Here is an 18,071-nt window from a genome sequence, read left to right on the forward strand (position 1 = left end):
GCTGGCAGTGAGCCTACCTCTGAGGAGTCTTGAGAAGGGTGAGCTGGTGGGGGCCTGGCCGCTCGCAGGAGGCTGTTAGTGCGGTTTGAGATGTCAGCTCATCTCCTGTGTGGGCTCTGGCAGAGCAGCAGAGGGAAAGAAGCAATGGGTGTGTCTCCATGAGGACTCTGTCTCAGGTCTGTCACCGGGCGTTCAGTGGACAAATGTACTACAAGTGAAAAGCTGTCCTTTTTGTTGAGTTACATTCTTACATAAGTAATGACTAGTGTCAGAAGTTAGATGCTACAGGTATGAAGTAACTATGATTTTTAATGTATTTTCATCAATTTCTGATTCATTTCCCTGTTTGTTAGGTGTGCTTGAGAGTGTTAGCATTCTTTGTCCCTCAGACCTTTGTTACTTTTTTATTTTATTTTTTATTGATGAGTCAGGCAATCCCATGTCAATCCTGCTAACAAGTCTTTCTGCTATTTAATTAACCTAGTTTAGTCAGTGCTTATTCCTTCTCCCTTTTTCATAAATAGCATAAATAAGTTTGCCTTTCCTTTAAGACCTGTTATAACTTTTTAGTATATGCATACTTGTGTGTTTGTTTGGTGCCCAGACAGTGTGAGTGCAAGTTGATGGGAGGAGGAATGGGACTGTTGTCTGTTCATGCAGGAAGCCTCATCAGCTGTTCAAAAATACAGCCAGAGGAGACTGGGTTTAACATTTGCAGGATAGAGGTTCCTGACACAGCAAATCCTATGCAAGTTGGGTTTATCCAAAAGGCTGCATTAATTCAATTACAGCTTGAATGATGTTTACTTTTGCCTGTGAAGTCAAATAACATGTTATTTGCTCTTCCTGGGTAATTTCATGGTTTCTTCTTCCTTCCCCATATCTCACCTGGACAGCTGGAACAGCTTTGACACTTGATCTGCTTATTTGTTCCATTGAAAGCAGAGGTGATACTTGCAGAAGATGATTAGCTGTGTGCACTCTTGTCACAGAAATACCATAGTTCGTTTTCTCATTCCTCTGACTTTTTATGCAAGTGGGTGGTTTGGTTGTTTTTTTTTTTTTTGACTAAGAAGTCCCTTGCAAATTTCTCTGTTTAGATTATAACTGGGAGAAAACAAACTGCCTGGGAATTGTCAAGTTCCAGGTGCTCTTCTTCAACACAGTGCTAGCTGTTTGTGACTATGTGAGCGAGTGTAATTTCCCCCCACAGCTTATTGTGCTGTCAGTGGACTGCATGTGCAACTTTCAACGTGTGATTTCTTAAATTCTTTTCTGCTGCACTTTGTTACTGAAGTGTTATTTGAATAGATGTTTTAATTAGACATGAAAATACCCATCTCTGTATCCTTTATTTAGATACAGATGTGTTTGGTGTGTACACACACAGAGCGTCTATGTCATGTTTATTATAGAAGCTTTCAAAACTTTTTATTGTTCTTCTAGGATATATCTGCAAAGCATGTGCCTTTGTGAAATAGTGCCATTTCTTGTGCCATTCCAATACCTTTATTCCTCTTAAAAGTTAAATTCTTCAAAACTGTATGTGCTTGTACTGGCTCTGATGTCTTCATCCACAAGTGATTGCTCAGAGCATGTGGGTGTGGAGTTAAGCATGTATAAATTTAATAGTAATGAAGACAGTAGTAATATCACGTATCCATTTATGTCAGGGGGACTTCCTGCACAATAAGTTATTTGGGCACCAAGTTATTAGTCTATGTGAATAAAGCTACTAAAATCTTGTCTGTTAAGTACAAGAGATGTAAGAATTATGAGTTAATATTCACAGATCAAAATATGTGAAGGTTTTGGGGTGCATGCAAATTACCTCCGGGTGCACTTAGATTATTACAATGCATTTATTTACTCCAGAAATATCTGAGCCTTCAGATTTAAAAGACTTGGATCCACAATATAGAAAAAGTTAATGAAAATAAAACATTCACTTCTGAAATTTGTACATCATGAAATATTCATAGTTCTTCCACAGATAGAATATAGTTTGTGGAGAGGAATAAAACATTTTGTTGCAGACGTTGCAGCTTGATGCCTGCTGATTAACATTGGAACATAATTATTTGATGTAATCAGATGGCGTAATACTTTGGGATAGCAGATATGTATGGTTTTGACTCAAAAGGTTATTTCATAACGATGAGGATGTCCTGCCAGCATCCTGTGGGGTCTCTGCTGGTGGCCTAGAATGAGAGTTGGAAAAGTACATTACTGTTGAACTTCTTTTACAGATATTTTCATCATAAGAAACGTTTGTTACTTTAAAAACCCTGAATGTACTCAGCATCCTGCCCTGGCTTTGGCTCTGTTTCTTACTACCACTCATTAAAATGAGTTTTAGTAAGATTAATTCTCATGTTTAAATATAAGTAAATGTCTTTAATTTTTCCTGGAAAGAGTGCCCGACTTCAGATGCAACTGCTGCTTTAGACTGCTCTTAAATAGAGCCATTAGTCTTACCTGACTTCTTTTCTCTGCTTGTCAGCTCCGTTACAGGTTGTCAGTGCTAAAGAATATGCTCTTGTTAGCGGGCTGGAATAGAGGGATGTGTTAGCACTTGCTCTCAGCAGAGTTCCTGACTTCTTGCTGCTGCACAAACCCACTTGGTTTTAGAGAAGTTGTTCTATATCAAAGGATTCTTGTCCCCACTTCTCTGAAATTCAGTTCAATGTGTGTTAGAATAGGATATTGTGTCACTTCAGGTGGGGAAGTACTTTCCTGTACCTTGCGTGGTTGCTTAGTGATGTCATTTTTTTCCTCATATAATCTAGATTGGCAACAAATGATACCGAAACAGAAATGTTTTAAGAATGCATTTATTTTGCTACTCCAAAGGAAATTGCAGTATAGCTAATTTGCAAAGGAATATATTTAAAAATTTATCTGTTCAGATCTTGTAGTATTGATCTCACAAGCCAGGCTAAGAGCCAAGTTGTTGTTCAAGGTATTCTTTTGAACAAGGAGGAAGAGTGAAGAGGTGGTAATTGCAACAGTGATTATTTGTGGTTAATTTGAAAAGCTTCCAAAAAACACCTTAAGGGGCTTCTGAAAATCAAGGGGACCTCGGAACAAAGTACCAAAATTACTTGTGAAAATGGCACTTAGGAACCTGCAACATCTGGGATGCAGACTTCTGAATGTATTACCCTCAGAAGGGTTTTGGCACAGAGTTGTAAAATCAGAATTAGTTTTCCCAACTGTGGACTCTAAAATCATTTGTACATACCTGGAAAAATGTATAAAATGTAAACTCTGTCATCTTTATGCCTTTACTTGTTACAGAGCTATCTTAGGTCTGATCATGGATGCATTCTTAGAAACTAGAGTTCAGTGGACTGTGGGGGTTTTGCATTGGAAGGGAAAGAGATGGGAGTCTGTGTTTTTTTCGGTCATGTTCTTTTCTTCTTCACTAAGCTTCCTTTTCTTCATGTCTTCGGATAAGCAACTTAACTAACAACGTTCCTATGGTTGCTGGTGAGCCTGGATCCCTTAAGTAGTCTGAAAGAGATAAGTAATCCAGTCTGCTGACTCTGGTAAAACTGCTGTGTAAGTTCATGCTAAGTTCATGCAGTTCATTCAGTTAAGTTCATTCACCAGAAGTTAGGGAATCAAATATGTAACAATTTTGAGCTGTCTGTGGCCCGGTGCTGTAAAAAGAATGCATTATTTGGTTTTAATATAAATATAAAACTTGTATTATTTTATCAGGTAAACAATAACATTCTTAGCAAAACGAGTGGGTGTTTATTGGAAATTAGTATGCATGTAGAACTAAAGCTAGCTCTGTTTAGGATTGTTAATCTAGCAAATTTTTAGTTACTGCATATGCTCCCTGTGGTAGAAAGGAAAGCAGTGCATATGGTGAGCTCTTGTTACCTTGAGGTGCATTTTAGAAATAAGTTATTTTCATGGAAGTATAAAGTTTTATAATCCCTATATTTGATCATTTCTTTTTAATGAAACATATGTGCTGCTAATGCTTTGCTGTGAATGTGCAGATAGTAAGTCAGCAATAGTCATGGTGAGTTGTTATGTGTGGGTGTTGGGGCAGAAAATCTGTTCAAAGTATGTTGTATCAGTTACTTTTCCTTGGTTATCTGCCTCAGATTAATTTTTGAATGTTTCTTTGTTCAACCACTTTTTCCCCAAATTATGTTCTGTATGCTCCTTGCTTCTTTGTGTTGTATCATTCCTGTTAATCCGTTAACTACTGATTTGGAAGAAAAGGAGGTGAGGGGACCTCGCTCAGAGTTTTAGAAAGTAACTGATGATTTTGGTCGTTTCTTTTTCAGGGCACATATCATACCTTCTATGGAGCCTGGCTTGTTTCTTTCTTCTAGGCCTCTTTTTTGTCAGTTTTTAAAACTTCATTGGGAATTTGAGGTTATCCCAAGCACTTGGGGGAGAACTTGAGGATGTATATACTCATTTGGGTGCGGGAAGACTATATATCCAATGGGACAATCTGGCCTCAAATATTACAGGCTTTATAAAATCATTTTTATAATGTCTGTTAACAAATATGTATTTTTTACTTGTATACTTATCCATCAGATCTCCTGTTTTTCTTTCTAAATCCTGTGAAAACTTGCCAGAATTTTTCAGTTACTACATCAGTATCTTTTTCTGCTTTGCTTAGTGCATATACATTTATTATACTGAAGCAAGAAAAATACTCTGTTGTAAGTAGGTGGTGGCATGAAATAGATGTGGTTGAATCAGTCATCAAGTTATGTCCTTGGCCATAGTATTCAAGTGCCTGTCTGATAAACTTCAAGAATTTCCATGATGAAAAGTGCTGTTATTTCACTTTAAAATTAAGTATTTTAATACTCATGTTCAGCATAAATATAGGCTATTAGTCGACTTAAACTTCTCCTTTGTGGCTTTATTTAATATTAAGTTGTTATTCAGAAAAATCATTAAGCTAATCTAGTTTCTTCAAAATTCAAGTAAGCCAGACTAAAACATAAATATTTACCGCTTTGAAACTGTTAATTCCATTTATGAAGGGAATCAAAATATCTTTGTTTCACAGCAAGCAGGTAGAGATAGTGAGCTGCGCATAGGTACTAGATGAAGTTCTCAACTGTATTTGTGTGAAACTAGTTGGGAGTGTGCCATAAAAATTTACTTTATGTCCAGTAAAGTAAAGGCATCCAAGGGGCCCACTACACACATCATTAAGGCATGAAATGCCCATCTTCTCTTTTCTGCTTTTCTCGGTTACTTATATGTGGTCATAAAGACACAGCATAGGTTGCAAAATGATTATAAATAATTATGTAAGTAATTCAAAATCACTTTCTTCCACAACAGTAATAAAGTGCTGTCAGCCCAGTGGGTTGACAGCTATTGATCCTGACTTTTAGGTGTAACTCAGTTTTACCTCTTATGTTGAGGACTTGGAAACTGTATTTTTTTCTTCACAGCTGCACTTTGATATGTAGACTTTATTTCAACCTTGCTGAAATCAATAGGACCTTTTTCTGATGACTTCAGTAAGTTGAATTGGGCCCATAATTTGCAATTGCAAATAACTGTGGGCTCAAAATTACGTCTGCAGAAGTAGAGGCAATTCCTCAAAACCAGGCTAAGTTGTGCTTGTGAGGGTTTTTTGGACGGGAATTCAGTAATTGGCTGTGTTTTTTCCCTTCTCCTCAGGGGCTATCAGAAACACAGTAATTTTTAGACATTGTCAGATCACAGTGACATGATGGCTTGAAAGCTTCCTTGGAAGCAAAGCTTTCTCTAGACTCAAGAGGAGTTCTGCTCTGTTGTTGCTGCTGCTGTGGTGAGTCACAAGGACCTTCACCAGAGAGAAACTGCTGGTTAAGGGTAGGCAAGAGCATTGTCCAGGTATTGCTTGGGTTTTCTGTTTGCATACCTATTAGTTCACGAAGCATTTGATTCTCTGTAGCACGTAGGAATAGAATTAGCTCAGGTGTGATCAAACATGTAAGGCAGAAGTGGCTCCTGCTTGTAACAGAAATAAGGCAGGTTTTGTTCTTTCAGCCCTCTCCCCACAAATACAGTCATGAAACTGTAACAATGTTGGTGGTGGGTTTAACAGGCAGACACCAAACATTTCCAAAAACAATAGCAAATTCTTAATGTGCCGATTTAAATGTTTGCAAAACAAAAATCCAGTGTATTTCCAGTAGATTGTTTAACTCAGCTGAACTGGAAACTGACTGACAACCTGAATCATACGTGGAAAATATTTCAAGTGCTTCTTTATTCTCAAGTAGAACTTCATTTAGAAATACTTTATTTAGAAATACTTATGGGTTTAGAAACTTCAAACTTTATAGATGACCTTTAAAGAAAGAATACAGTATCAGTGCAAGAGACAAATTATTTGATTTCTCCTTTGTGCTGGAATAGAAGGAATTATGGTTAGACAAGATATGCCTTCTCTGTACAGTACCAGTTGGCCTGAAGCTGGAATGCAGCATTATGACTGTAGCATTAGAACTGATGCTTTTCAGTGTATTGAATTCTCCTTTATGACCTTTATAGTTCAGGAGGAATTCATAGTGAAATGTTTATCCTCTAGGATGGCCTATGATTGGCTTATTTTTAAAAAAATACTAAAAATTCATATTGCAAGTTAGGGGAAGGCAGTTAAAATGTTCTAAAAAGCATAAACATCTGAAATTTTCTTTGTACTGTTGTTTGCCTGCATTAATTCCAGTCACGTAAGAAAAGCAGTACTGCCTTCCTATACGGAGAATAAATAACTCTGTCAGTGTTACGACTTCCTGAAGATTTCTTTTCTTTGCAAATACTCAGTGTTCATGAGCATTTAACTGGAATGACTCTCATCATACTTTGTGTCTGTAAGCTGATTTGTAATTATTACTGGCAAGCCTCAAGATACGGTCCCTTTGTACCTTGGTTGATGCAAATCATATTCTGCTTTGCCACATGAGGGGTTTTTGTGTGTTTTCATATTGCTCTTTGTCTGTTCACAGCTGTGAAGGATATAACCTTGGAAGTAGTCCAGTGATTGTTTACATAATGACACAATGTGGTTTTCACCTGGAACATGTAGGTGGAGATGTTAATACCTATAGAGCATTTGGTCTATGGCTTCTCCTGTCTCAGTTTTCAAAGATCAATTAAAATTTGAGCTACCTTTAGTTGTGGTAATTAGGGTGATGAATATATAATTTTTAATGATTACCATTTATCTGGAAATGTCACTCTTCAAAATAAACCAGGTAGCAATTCCAGTCTATTTAAATGTTATTAATAAGTGAGACATCAATTAAAGATTACTTTTTTCCTAACTAACATGCAAAAGAAGGAAACCAGGACAGCCCTGTTTCATTGAAAAGGCTGGTCCGTGACATCTAGCTCTAACTCTGTCAGGGAACTTAACTGAGTTTGCCAGACAAAAAAATATGTACATCTTGCACTTTTTAGAGCTAAATGTGATTAAGAAGCAACATTTTAAATAAAAAAGCTGTGCCAATTTTGTCTTGACATGACTTACGACAGAGTATGACAGTCAGGAAGCTCACTGTGGTGATGGTAAGGAGGAGTCAAAATCTGTGCAAGTGAAGGTACTTGCTTTGACTGCCTGCATAGATGCGCACTCTCGGCTCTGTGCTTATCCTGAGGTACTTGGGGACAAGCCCCAGTGTGCTCAGTGCCTTGGTACGGGACCAAATTCCCATGCTGTGATGGATCAGGAACCGTGGCAGCACAATACTGCAGTAGCAAGTTATCTGTTAGCTCTGCCTTCTCCTTTGTGACACCAGGCGTTTGCAGTTTCCAGATTCTGTGTTCCAGGTTCTGACTCCCAAATCTCATGAGCCCAGTGGAGGGAAGCGAAGGGAATTTGCAGTGCTGTGCAGACCTAGAGGCAAGATCCCTCACGTCACATAACTCGGGGGGGCCAGGGCACAGACTGCATAGACTGCATAGCCCCCTTTTTGTTTGTATGGTTTGGGTTTTTTCCCTCCTCACAGCTTTGCAAATGTTCAGACTGTGCAGGGTAGGAAAGGGCACAGTAAGGAGCTGTATTACCAAGTTCTAGTGTAAGCTTTTCCAGATACAAGAGACTATAAATGTAAAATCGGGTGATTACTCCAGGCCCTTTTGACTCTTTGGATCCCAAGTCTATTTTTTTTAAATTTGGCTGCAAAAATGTAAAAGGCCTGATCAAGCAGTTCACTTCAGAGCAAGAGCAGTGTAGTTCAGAGCAGAATTCAGTGACTTGGTTGTTTGGGGGTTTGTTTTTTGTTGGTTTTTTTTTTTTTTTTTTTTGTGGTTGGTTGGGTTTTTTTCCACACCAGCATAAGGAAATTTTGGAAGAATTAGTAGTAGTAGTATATCAGCCAATCTGGTTAAAACAGACACAAAATGGATGAACCATCTGAACCGTCGAACTGAACTACCTCTGCAAGCTGTCCTTGCAGCTTGTCCTTTTAATTGTTTCAGAGAAATGTGCTGTCAAATGCTAGCTACGCTGTACTTTGCAGAAGGATCCTGCACTCAGCATTTAAGCATGGGTTTTTGTCTTTTGGTTTGTTTTTTTTCTTTCCCCCCGCTTGTTTCTACTGGGAAGGTAGTAATTCAGCATAACTTTTTTCTATTTCTTACTGCACACAGTTAAACTGGTCTATAGAGGGTATGTATACCAGGCTGGCTTCCTGGGGCAGAACTAATCCAATAATTTATGAGTTCAGCAGATGTTTCTGCTTTTCAGGCCAGGTGTAATCCCATGCACCTTTTTTTTTCCCCTTCTTCCCTGGAGTAAATACTAACTGGGCTGATAGCCAAAAATTTAATTACCTTTTTTATTTTTTATTTTTTCCTTCTAGCTGTGTGTAGTGTCACCTTACATCAGACTTCCCCTCTTTTAGCAAGAGTATGATGATGTATATGCTCATACTTCCATCAGAAAATGATCACTGGTTGCTCTAGCTTTGCAGTAGCATTTACTTAGTTGTATGAATGTGTTTGGCATAACTGGAACTAGTGGGTTTTGGTCATAGAGAAAGATTTGTGTTGTATATCCTAATGAAAATGCTTTTTTGTTGTATTAATATGATTTTCTGTTTACTCCACCAAGGGCTCAATTCATAATTTCTCTACCTTGGTTTTACTCTGAAGTCAGTGTAAAGCTCAGGTCAGAACTGGGCGAGGAAGGTGAGACATCAGGGCTACAGATCTTGAAGAAATACTTTGAGACATGCGCAATTACACTCTTTGGAAGTCTGCATTCCTCTAACAGCCATTCGCTCATACCCTTCGGGGTAACTTGGCTGTGTTTCTGCTCATTGACTGTACCATAGGTTAGACCAGAAAAAAAAAAAAACAACAAAACCCAACCCCCCAAAAAACAAACAAACAAACAAAAAAAACCAAAAAAACAAAACAAAACACAAAAAAAAAAAAAACAAAACCCAGTAATGATAGCAAGAAAAGTAGTGAACTGTAGGGAGGCAGGAATGTTACTTCAGGGATCATTCTTAGGTCTGGACTCATAAACTGTCTTGTGACTTACCTGGAAGGAGAAGCTGGCATGTTTGTAAAACTTAGAAGACATTAAACTGGGAATAACTATGCAGCAGTGCCAAGCCTTACAGACATCAGAATATGGGCAAATGATAAAGGCCTACAAAACACGTAAAACATGAAAACGTTGCCTTTGGGGGCTAGAAATCCTCCGTTTGTCTCTTCCTTTGCCACACCTAAGGTAATTGTAAAAATTAAACTTAATAGACCAAGATCTGTCAACTTTGCTGGCAGAAACAAACTGCCAGTAACAGAAAGAAGGATTTAAATTTTTACATACTGAATGTGAATTCTTTGCTACAGGACTTCTTGCAGAGCTGTGGTGATCAAGAGAAAGAGGGTTTTCAACCCTGACTATCTTGTCTGTGCATGCAGAAGCACTGGGTATAGTGGTAATTGTGTTAGACAAACTCTGCCTTTTGCCAATACATTTTATTTTGCTGGAGAGAGGAAGTGTATACACTGTGCTGGCTACAGTGTTGCAGGTAAAAATATTTTATAGCTGTGATTACATAGGCAGAATTAAACAAAGGAACAAAAGCTAGTATTGCCATACCATCAAAATGATTCTGCAAAGAGCTGGACTTGGTTGGTTTAGGAAGTGAATTTTAGGTGGTTTGAATCACTACTATTTGTAACTAATTTTAGATAATGAACTATGGTTCCTAAATTAAAATCTTGGTAGTGCTGGGCTCTGAAGAGAGATGCTTTCGGAAGCTGGTTCAGCATTTTGGTGGTTCTAGATCAATCTGTAGGCATCTCTGTTTCTAATCAATGCTCAGCCACTTTGGTTAGGAGCTTAAAGTTAGGTAGCATGAAAGTACATATCTGTATTTTAAGCCAAAGATGTGACTATGGTTCATTTAAGTTGGCAGATGTGCTCTCTTAGCAGCTAAGCTGCTCCTGCTATGTCAGTTAGTGTGTGTGCCTGTCAGCGAAGGGAGGATGGAAGCTGCTTGCTTGGGCTAGTAACGGAGGACTGAGCGAAACCGTACAACTGTGGGATGATAAACTAACACCCTGTTGAGTTTATTCTTATCAACAAACCGACTGCCCATATTTCTAAAACTTTTAACCATCTGGAATCCTAGCAAATATGTTTCCTAAATGAGAAAGTACAAATCTGTGAGGTTGCTTTTGTTACTACAGGTACTCAGTTGCCAGAGCAGTATGGCTTGGTGGTCTTTTATGTGCAAGAAAATTCATTGCCTGCACCAATGTAAATTCACAGGACATGTAGCATTTTAAAATGTCAGTAAGTTAAGTGGGGTCTGTAAACATTTCTAGGCAGATTTTGATTCCTTGGCTAAGTATATACTCACTGTTTGGACATTTTGAATGGAAACATCCATGTGTTTTTATTATGTCATTACTTGATTAATTACAGCCAGTTGAACACTAAATTACAGTACCAAGATACCTAAACATTGAAGTGTTTTTAGGACAGATAATTCTGAATACTGACAGAACTAAGTGTTCCATTTTCTGATTCAGATTGCAATGGTGCAGATGCCACTGCTGATTAAAATAAATTGTAAGTACTGCTTATAGAAAATTCTCTGAAAGCCACAATTGCCTTAGTGGTTATTTTCATGGCCATATGTATCCATTTTAAAGGACACTTAAGATCTCTATAGCTGATTCCAAAAAAACAGAATAAATAGCTGCTTAATCAGTACCTTAATTTCTTCAAAAACTTTTAAGGTATTTAAGATGGAAATACTGAATCTTCCAAAGCATTTCTTTGTTTGAACTTCCATTTTTTATAAAGATGAAAAATATGAAGGATCTCAAGGCACAGTTATGTTGTGAAGAGTCCAACATCTTGTTGTTTGCCTCTCTGAGGCACAAATATAACTATAAAGAGTCTGATCTCTTGGCAGTATCTGGTCTGTCATGCTCACAATGTGCATACGGCTCTCTTCTCATGAAGCCTGACACATTATTTTTAAAACTAAAAGCATCCAGCTATTAGCATTAGCAGCACCCTCAAGCAACTCAGCCTGTAGCAGCAGCCACACAATGGATCCTGGTGCTCTGTAAATTTTTGCTGCTCTCTTTGTTAGTAGATTCTGGGCTATACCTCAGCAGCTGCTTTCATGGAAAGTTAAAGGGGTTTGTCTCACTGATAGGTGCCAAGTGTTATATAAAAAACATTTCAGAAAAGTAATAACTTTGAGTTGACATTTGCTTGAAAGAGAAGGAGGATTATATGGATGTCTAGTCCAGAAAATGCTGCATTTATTCCTGGGCAAGAGACAGAGGAAGAGGCTAAAGCAGTTCAGATGTAGTGTTTTCCATTAAAATCTTACATTCCGCATTATCAGATAATTAATGGTCCTGTGTGACTCCCTACACCAAGTATAATTTGGTAATAATTAGGTAAGAAGTTAAACTGTTCAGTTTCAATGGCAACATAAAATGAGGCAATAAGCTTAATGTGCGAAACTAGTAAACTGTCAGGTGTTAAATTAAACAGCATAACTCCCTGACTGAGGTGAATCTTAACTTTTTAGTGGTGTATATAAAATAGTGTACAACTTGGTGTAATTTTTCCATATATACCAATTTCAATATAATTTCAGCAGCCTTGGGAAACACAGGGATTAGAGGTCAGTGCTGTTCTCCTCCGTGGTGCCTCCAAAGCAGAGTTCAAGGCATGACACATTAATGTCAAAATTCAATGATTTGATCGTGCCAGTGTTGAAAGACTGGGCTGTTAAGAAACTTGCTTGCTAATGTGTCACAATCATCATGTGCCAGGACAAGATTCTCAATCAGTGACAGACTTGCTTATTATTAGTAGCTCATTTAAAAGCTGTGCTTTAGTAGCAAGACAATTTAAAACCATGCATATATATAGTTTTGCTTTTTTGTCTGCTTTGATTCAGCTGTTCCTTATAGAACAATCAGTTTTGAGTTTATTAGTGATAACAACTAATGCCTTAAAAGCTTTCCCACCATGAACAGCAAAATTGCAACTATATAAATAACTACATTGCTTTGATGCCTAGATATGGTTGTGTCTAATAATTAATTATTTTTTCAATAAGAAAACCAACTTTAGAAAAAAATAGTTTTACTTATCAGCCTTTCTTCAAAGGAACTTAATTTCACAGTAACTCAATGATGGAACCACACTTCTTCATTGTTATTAGAGTAAATCTTTCCAAAAGAATAGCATAACTATAAATGTTGCTAATGATTTTGACTATTTTATCTTAAAAATTTCTCATTTAGTTAGTACTTCAAATGAGCATGTTAATATTTTCATGTTTTCTGTTTCTTCATTTTTGTTTCTGTAACTTTTTGTTCACTGTTGTTAGGCATTAGATCTAAAAAGTGTCTGCTATGACCAGCTGGATTTTGCCTACCTACTACAGACTCTTTTTAGTTATTTTCATAGAGTTTTGAAACGTTCATGCTGTAATGTTGCAAAGGATACATGTGGATGCTTATTTTTCTTGCTATGAATTGGATTAATCACTGTTAGTGGAGCAAATTACAGTATATAAATTGAGGCATATGCCTCTTTCTTTGGGATCAAAGCTTAACTTTTAAGTTTTAACTTCTATTTTAGGAAGACCTGCTTATGATGATTTTTGTTTATACAGGGTAGGTATGAGAGCAATGTGTGAACTGGGAAATGGCTTCAGTTTCTCACTGAACTTAGTTTTTGAGCTGAGGTAGTTCCATATAGTGTTGAGATGAAATTCCTAACAGAAGTGCTTGCCTGCATCTTGTCAGACTCTAGTAAACATGCTATGGGATAGATACATAAGGTAGACTTAAAATATGTCCAGACTCCATCACTGACAGCTTCTCAACCAAAGAAACAACAGGCAAGAGCTGACTTGGTATTGCTTGTCAGAGGTGTGATGTCAGTGTCAAACTAGATATTGCTATCAGGAAAAAGGCCAATACTGCAGGTACCAAGCACTCTTCATAGAACCATAGAATGGTTTGGATTGGAAGGGACCTTAAATATCACCCAGTCCCAACCCCCTGCCCCAGGCAGGGCCCCCTTCCCCCAGCCCAGGGGGCTCCCAGCCCCGTCCAACCTGGCCTTGAACCCTTCCAGGGAGGGGGCAGCCACAGCTGCTCTGGGCACCCTGGGCCAGCGCCTCACCACCCTCACAGGGAAGAATTTCTTCCCTAGATCTAATCTAAATCTGCCCTCTTTCAGTCTAAAGCTGTTACCCCCCATCCTATCCCCACACCCCCCAAAAAAGAGTCCCTCCCCACCTTTCCTGTCCCCCCTTTAAGCACTGGGAGGCCGCTCGAAGGTCTCCCCTGAGCCTTCTCTTCTCCAGGCTGAACCCCCCCAACTCTCTCAGCCTGGCCTCCCAGGGGAGCTGCTCCAGCCCCCCCAGCATCTTCTTGGCCTCCTCTGGCCCCGCTCGAGCAGCTCCGTGTCCTTCTGCTGTTGGGGCCCCAGAGCTGGACCCAGCACTGCAGGGGGGTCTCATGAGAGTGGAACAGAGGGGGAGAATCCCCTCCCTGGCCCTGCTGCCCCCCCTGCTCTGGCTGCAGCCCAGCACACGGGTGGTTTCTGGGCTGTAAGCACACGTTGCTGGCTCACAGGCAGTTTTCCATCCACTAACACCCCCAAGTCCTTCTCCTTGGGGCTGCTCTCCACCCACTCCTCACCCAGCCTGAGTTTGTGCTTGGGATTGCCCTGACACAAGGGCAGGACCTTGCCCTTGGCCTTGTTGAACTCCATGAGGTTTGCCAGGGCCCATCTCTCCAGCCTGTCCAGGTCCCTCTGGATGCCATCCCTGCCCTCCAGCGTGTCACCCACCACACAGCTGGGTGCCATTGGTGCACTTGCTGAGGGTGCCCTCGATCCCACTGTCCATGTCACCAACAAAGATGTTAAACAGCACCGGGCCCAACACAGACCCCTGAGGAACGTCACTCATCACTGCTCTCCACTGGGACACTGAGCTGTTGACCACAACTCATTGTGTGTGACCATCCAGCCAATTCCTTATCCACCGAGTGGTCCATCCCTCAAACCCATGTCTCTCTGAGCCAAGGATGTCACATGGGACAGAGTCAAAAGCTTGCACAAGTCTAGGTAGATAACGCCAGGTAGATAATCTCTTCCCTTGTCCACCTACACTGTAATGCGCTTGTTACGCATTGTAGCTGCAGCAGGACTGAAAGCTGTTGTGTTTAGTGCTGGTACTGGTGGGATCTCTTACCCTGAGTCTTAGAAACCCTAGAGTAAACTACATCTAATTTTTCAGTCTCCAGATGTATTCTGCATTGTGTCTCTGGCTGTGTTAAAAGCTATTAGATGAAGCCTTTGTGTTAGGTGAGGCAGCTTGATGATGTTTTGTAAAGCCAAAGAAGTAACAAAGTTTTTTTTTTGTTTTTTGGTAGAAAAAACACTGGAAGATTTAGTAACTAGTGTTCACAAATAGTAATTTGTGTTCCTTGTTTGTATTACAGCATGTTGCTATGGAATATGGCAGGTCTTTGCCGGGAGGAAGAAATTTTCATTCTCTTGAGGACTGGGACAAGTCCACTTTCTTCTGTGATGGAGAGCTAATTGACACCAACAGATGGGAGAGCAAATTAAAGCAAAGGTAGTGAATAAAGCTTGGGCCTATTGTGCACCAATTCCTTTCGGTTGTATTTGTTTTTTCTGATATAGTGACCAACAACAACAACAAAAAGCACCCAACTAGGAACAGTTAATACAGTTCTTTGATGGAGAAAAGGTTCTGTTCACTGTACTGGTTGCTGAAGCTTTTCTTCATTCTCTTCACCCTTTGCAGCACCATTACCAAGTACTTTTTATCCTGACTGAAAGTTTTATTTAGTTATTCTAAGTGAACATTTTCTTACCAAGTCAGAGACAAGGAAAAAAATCAATTATTTTCATTCTTAGAAGGTAGCTGCTTAAAAAGAGATCATTATCAGTGTCTGTGAATGAGCTGTTGGCCAATTGGCAATGTAATAGCCTAGTTTTGGAGAAAACAGCAAAAGTACAAAATAGATGTAAGTGATACTGAAGAAGAAAAGTTAGGTTTAGGGTAAAAAGAGTTGATTTGAAAGATGAGCTATTAGCCTTATGGTTTTTCCTATTGTAATCTGTCATAAAAATCTTAATCTTGACTATAACCAGTGACTTGTCATTTAGATTCTTGATCCGTATAGATTTTGATGAATTCTCAAAATCTTGTTTGTAATTAACCTTTCTTTTCCATGTGCCTCACCTATTGGAATACCACAAAGTTAGCCAAAAGCTGCTAGTATTAGTTTTTAGTATTAGGACAAAATATTTGTCCTAATAAACTAAGGCAAAGTTGTCTTAGGACAAAATATTATACTAATTGTGCTATGTCAAATTCTCTAGCACTTTTTCAGGCAAAATATCAGTTTAAAAATGAACAAACAAGATTCTAATATGGAATGATGAGATTTAAAGCAAGGACAGATAAATTATTAGGGAGCATCTTTACCTTTTCTTTACCATTGGCTCAAGGAATTTCAAGCTGATTTTGACTTTTCTGTGTGTATATGATTGATGTTTTAATTCTCCCTGCACCTCTGGTCCCACTCTGAATTCTGTGCCTGCATCAGTTGGCTTGGGGAAAACCAAGGGTGATCAGAGCATTAGGGTCTGCTTTAACTCAACTGAATAGCATTAAAAAAATATATGCAGCCAACAGAGCTTGTATTGGTTATAGCTTTACTGAAAACAGATGTCTGCTGTTGTATTTTATCTGTCTACTAATTATACTCCAGTTTAGAGGGTTTTATGCACTAAAGTCTATCGAATACTGTATTCCAGAGGATCAATGGCAAAATCCTTGCCCTGTTAGAGTTGATGTAGATCCCGTGACTTCAGGAGGATTAGAGTTCAAAGACTCCAAGTTGAATGAACATGTTTCCTTCAAGAAATAAATGGAAGATCAGACAGCATAATTACTGCAAAGCTTATTCATTTGGCTTATTACTAGAAGAAGGACCACTGGTATACTGCTGTCTGGCAGTTCAGGAAGTTGTTTTGCCTCTGCATCTCTCCATTTCCAATCAAGTGCAAGTCATAAATGTACATCATATAGTACAGTTTTGAACTGGTAATGTCAGGAGAGAAGAAGATCATTGAAAACCCTAGGCTTGCAGAGAGATTAGCAATGGTGGAACTATTTACAGTGTTCCATGACTACAGACCTGTAATTGTAAGTTGTCATGTAGGATAAAATTATAATCTTGCTGTCTTGTCTGTCCTGTAAATTTACAGGAGATAGGATTTTTTTTTTTCTGCCCAATTTCTGTAAATCTGGAAGGTGCATTTTATAAAAACAGAGTTTAAAATGAACTTCAGGTAGTTGATGGATTAGTTCTAGTTTTGTTGCATATTTTATGGGATTTGCAAATTGAGAATGATTATTCATCAGTCCTCCATAGAGAAGAGGAGACAGTTTAACATGGAAGAGAAATTCAACCTAAAACTTGTGTGTTGTTTTATTTTTCAATTAAGCTTGATGCACTGGCAGTTTATTTACCTCAATAAGATATGATATAAAGTTCTCAGTGTCATCTCTGAAATGTTTGGAAGAAAAAAAGTAGATAATGAAAAAAGGGTTTCCATGGACTATCAGAAGAGATGCTTAGCATAGGTACTTAGTTTACCTGATTAGAATAAACTCTGGACTCCAGCTTCTTTCTTGCTGAATATCAGCATGTGGCCAAGTTGAAATAGTATTCAGGTTTTAGTTCAAGCCCACGGTATGTGTTTCTAGTGGCTTCTTTTTCTGGGAAGTTAATGTTTGCTTTGAAAGACACAACTAGCACATGGTGAACAAAAGCTAAGGTATCTCCCAACTGCAGGATTCAGCACTGGAGAAATGCAAGTTTGTGCAGAGAGCTTAATTTTTGTGAACAATTCTTTGTAGCATTGGCTGTTGTCTTTATCTGCAGCCGATTAGATCCATGTCCACATTTCAATAATTAAATCTGTTTAGTCTTTAAAATCCAATTTGGGCTGTTTTTCAAAGAACATGGCTCCTTTGTCTGACATCTGGATATTTATCTGAGCTCTGAGTTGGTCATGTAAATTGAGGGGCTCTGCTTTGGATCTGCTTTCTGATGGATAAATACATCCTTGCAAATGGACTACAGATCCGTGGTTTGAGTGCTGTGCTGAGTTTATTTGCTTGGTCGTGTTGGATGTTTTGGTTGTGAGTTTTGTCTTTTGTGGGAGTAAGAAGGAAAGATGGGGAAAGCAGTGGAGGGCAAACAGCTAAGGAAGTGGTATGATCATGCAAAATGTGTATCCTAAAGTGTTAATAGCTATTATGTGGATCTGCAGCATGCAAGTCAGTAAATGCACTTCTACTACCTACACAGAGTAATTACACTACTGTTTATGATAGATGGTTCAGTTTCTGCCAGTGTTTCCATTATTAATTTCTGTTTTCAGGGATTTATAATACAGGCTGAGTCTGTATCTGGGGTAATTTTATTAAAACAGTTTTCAACAAGCTCTTTGGCTGTGCAAGCAT

At 38.7% G+C, this 18,071-nt stretch overlaps 1 protein-coding gene across 1 annotated transcript in view; it reads left to right on the forward strand.

The window, feature by feature from the left end:
• Window positions 1–245: 245 nt before the first annotated feature.
• The window catches only part of SPSB4 (splA/ryanodine receptor domain and SOCS box containing 4), a 168,946-nt gene continuing 151,120 nt past the window's right edge, over window positions 246–18,071 (forward strand). The window contains exons 1-2 of the mRNA XM_033005500.2: window positions 246–288; window positions 15,007–15,143. The gene's annotated coding sequence lies outside the window, so the exon portion shown is untranslated. The remainder of the gene's footprint in view (window positions 289–15,006; window positions 15,144–18,071) is intronic.

Source organism: Tyto alba, unplaced genomic scaffold (assembly GCF_018691265.1).
Source record: "Tyto alba isolate M040663 unplaced genomic scaffold, T.alba_DEE_v4.0 Super-Scaffold_10, whole genome shotgun sequence".
Classification (NCBI taxonomy): domain Eukaryota; kingdom Metazoa; phylum Chordata; class Aves; order Strigiformes; family Tytonidae; genus Tyto; species Tyto alba.